Source organism: Tupaia chinensis, unplaced genomic scaffold, assembly GCF_000334495.1.
Source record: "Tupaia chinensis unplaced genomic scaffold, TupChi_1.0 Scaffold000167_1, whole genome shotgun sequence".
Lineage (NCBI taxonomy): Eukaryota > Metazoa > Chordata > Mammalia > Scandentia > Tupaiidae > Tupaia > Tupaia belangeri.
In genome coordinates this window covers 4,087-7,442 of record NW_006159642.1, presented here as the reverse complement: position 1 = coordinate 7,442, position 3,356 = coordinate 4,087, and the positions used below count along the sequence as shown (strand labels likewise).

Genomic DNA, 3,356 nt, shown 5'->3' with positions numbered 1-3,356 from the left:
TATCATAACTCCAGCTCTTTTTTTGGTTTCCATATGCATGGAAAACCTTTTTCCAACCCTTCACTTTCAGTAGTTTATGTATGTCTTTATCAATTAGGTGGGTTTCCTGTAGGATACAGATAGAGGTTTTCTGATAGTTTTTTTCTTTTTTCTTTCATTCAGCCAGTCTGTATCTCTTGATTGGAGAATTTAATCCATTCCCATTCAATGCTATTATCGATGTTACTGGGCCTGTCCTGATGTTTAAGTTGGTCATTGTCTTGGTTGCCTTTTATTCCTTTGTTTCTGCATTCTCATTTTTTAGTTTTCTTTGAACAGGGTTTCTTAAAGAGCTAGTCTGGTGTTGACAAATTCAGGGTTTTTCTGTCTGAGAAGATTTTAATCTTTTTTTGCCATATGAAGGATAATTTTGCAGGATATAATAATCTTGGTTGGAATTATTTCTCTCTTAACACTTTCAATACATCTTCCCATTCTTTCCTTGCTTACAGTACTTCCAGTGAGAAGTCTGGTGTTAGCCCGATGGGATGACCTTTGTAAGTCACTTTTCATTTCTCTCTTGTCAGTTTTAGTATCTGTCTTTATCTGTGGACTTTGCCAATCTGGTTAAGATGTGCTTTGGAAAAAATCTTCTTGGATTGATTCTATTTGAGGTCCTTTGTATCACTTGGGTCTGGATGCTTGAGTGCCTCTCTAGACTTTGGAAATTATCTTTCTTTTTTTTTTGGAGAGGATTTTGCTATAGGGTGTGTGTGCTTGCCAGACAGACAGAGAGAGACATAGAGACAGAAAGCAAGAAATCACTCCCCAGGGGGCTGGTCACACTGCAATCCTTTCCCCTCAATTCTCCTCTCGGGATCTTGGGCATGCACGCACACGTGCCCGGTGTGAGTTTTAAGCCACCGGGTCCAGTACGCGAACCGTGGTCGACTACGTGGGAGTCCAGCGACCTAGCCATTATGCTAACTGATGGTTCCCAAGAATTTGGGCATTTTCTTACAGGATTTCATGGAATAGATTTTCCATGCCATTAGTAGTTTCCTCACCTTCTGGTATACCAACTATTTGGATATTAGGGTGTCTAATGGAATCTAGTATTTCTCATATATTATCCCTGTTTGTTTTTGTTGTTGTTATTTTCTATATCTTTTTGGTGGTATTCTCTAGGTCAGAGATTTTATTTTCTACATTAGAGATTCGATCTTCAGCATGGTCTAATTGACTTTTAATACTTTTGAAAGAATTTTTGTTTTCCTGTATTACAGATTTCATCTCTAATAGTTCCATCTGATTCTTTCTTAGTGTGTCCATTTTTCATATTGTGGAAGGACTTCCTGATATCCTGTAGTTCGTTGTCTCTTTTCTGTTCCATCTCATAGAATTTGGTCACCATGAATGATCTAAATTATTTCTCAGACATTTTGGTAGCTTCCTCTGTGTTTTGTTTTGTTTTTGAGAAACGGAAGAGAGTCACTATGTTCTTTTGATGGAGACGTATTTCCTAGTTTATTGTGACCCGGGAGTCTTCTACTTGTAGCCACTGGGAGATGTAGTCACTCTTGAATACTTCTTAGGATAATGTTTCTTCAACTAGGAGGAAATGTGTTTCCCCTTTTCTGTGGACTGATGAGTGCTGAAGTCTCTCTTCTGTTGTGATGAGTGCCAAAGTCTCTCTTCTTTTGTTTTTAGCAATGTGGTCCAAGGAGTATTCTACTCAGGTGCCTGAAGAGCAATATTCCTTTTTGCAGGTGCATCAGTAAAAGGGAAGACTCCATGGAGTCTAACAATACTAGGGTATTTCAGAACATTGATTATAGACATATCTAGTCTGTCCCAGAGGGTAGAGGAAGAGAGGACCAAATAAGAAGGAAGAAAGTAAGAGGAGACTAAAGAAAAAGTCATGTGTCGCACACTAGAACGGTGAGTGATTTCGCAAGGCATCTGGAAATGGAAGTGCAGTCTGCTGTAGAATTGGGGACAACATTACAGAAGAGGAGACCATCAGATTTAAATTGTACTTGCTGAGCATGGATCTAGCTAACCCAGTTACCATGGAAACTATGGCTCAGGCCCATGGGGTCATATGCAGCAGGCCAAGCAGCTGCCAGGAATATGCAGGTGCCTTTAGAGGAGTGAGAGGGAATGATGTCACTCACGGAGGTGTATCGTTTAGTAAGCTGAGCTGGAGGAGGGGAATTGCCCTCACCAGTGACTTAGTGCAGGCATGCAAGATGCTAAAAGCGCTGAAATTAACCTCCCAGGCTCTGAGGTTTTGACAGTCATGTAGTGGTAACTGAGCACCAGCCCCACAAGGAAGAAGAAATGGTGGCCTCAGCCCTGGAGAGTTTCAGAGAAAGGATCTCTAAAGTCAGAAGAGTTTGCCAAGATGGTGGGAATGTCTGTGTATTTGGCCAAAGAAAAGTCACTGCTTACAGAATAAGTCTTTGCTGAGACTCAGAAGACTTGCAGTTTTACCCAAATGTATTTCTGACTCAGAGCTAAGGGTTCTGTATTTTAAATACTTTCTGTCCATGTATTTGCATCATGTAGAGATTGTATGACATCGAGCTAAGAGATAAACCCTGATGAGCTGAGGATTCATTGGAACTTCATAGTGGAATATGAAATTATTTTAATTTATCCATCTATATTATGGGTCAGGAAGCTTATTTAGGATACATAGAGGGAAATGTAGAAATATGAATGCCAATATGAATTTCAAATCATACTTTCATTGTGTGAAACCTTAAGAGTTTAACTTGAAATATGGTAGCTTATTAACTTGGTCTTCAAATTTAAGCATTTTGTAAAGAAGGGAATTGAGTTCTTGATGGAAGAAAAAGTACATACATGTTTGGGTGGGTTACATTATCATTTTGATGTAACTAAAATTCGCTGAATTATAAATGAAGTTTTTGTGTGTTCGTTTTCCCATCTGATGTACCCCATTGTGTAGGATTTTCATGAAGAAAGTCTCATCTTCCAGGCAATTGACTTAAGAACCTGATAAAACTGGAACAAAATATCAAACTGCAGGATGCTTTAGAAGCCTCCCAAGGGCGTTAGGAGTCATAGGCACTTCTTCAACAGATGGAATAAGACACTTTTAAACACAAGAGAATTTTAGTTAAGGTACATCACCCAGGTTATTTTGAACTGATTTCATGACTGCATTTAAAGAATGCAACTATGTCATTTTGTTTCAAAAATGCTGTGGATTTCAAAACTGAATTAGAGAGCAGCATAGACATGCCTAGAGTTACAATTAAAAACTTGTGAGGTAAATGGCTCAGGAATTTCCAAGGATTATTGTGTGGGTGGAGGGACAGGAAACTTTGAACTTTCAGAGGAAACTT

General features: G+C 39.0%; 1 pseudogene; it reads left to right on the top strand.

The window, feature by feature from the left end:
• LOC102501920 (vacuolar protein-sorting-associated protein 36-like) overlaps positions 1 to 2,502 on the top strand; it is an 11,132-nt pseudogene extending 8,630 nt beyond the window's left edge.
• Positions 2,503 to 3,356: the final 854 nt, after the last annotated feature.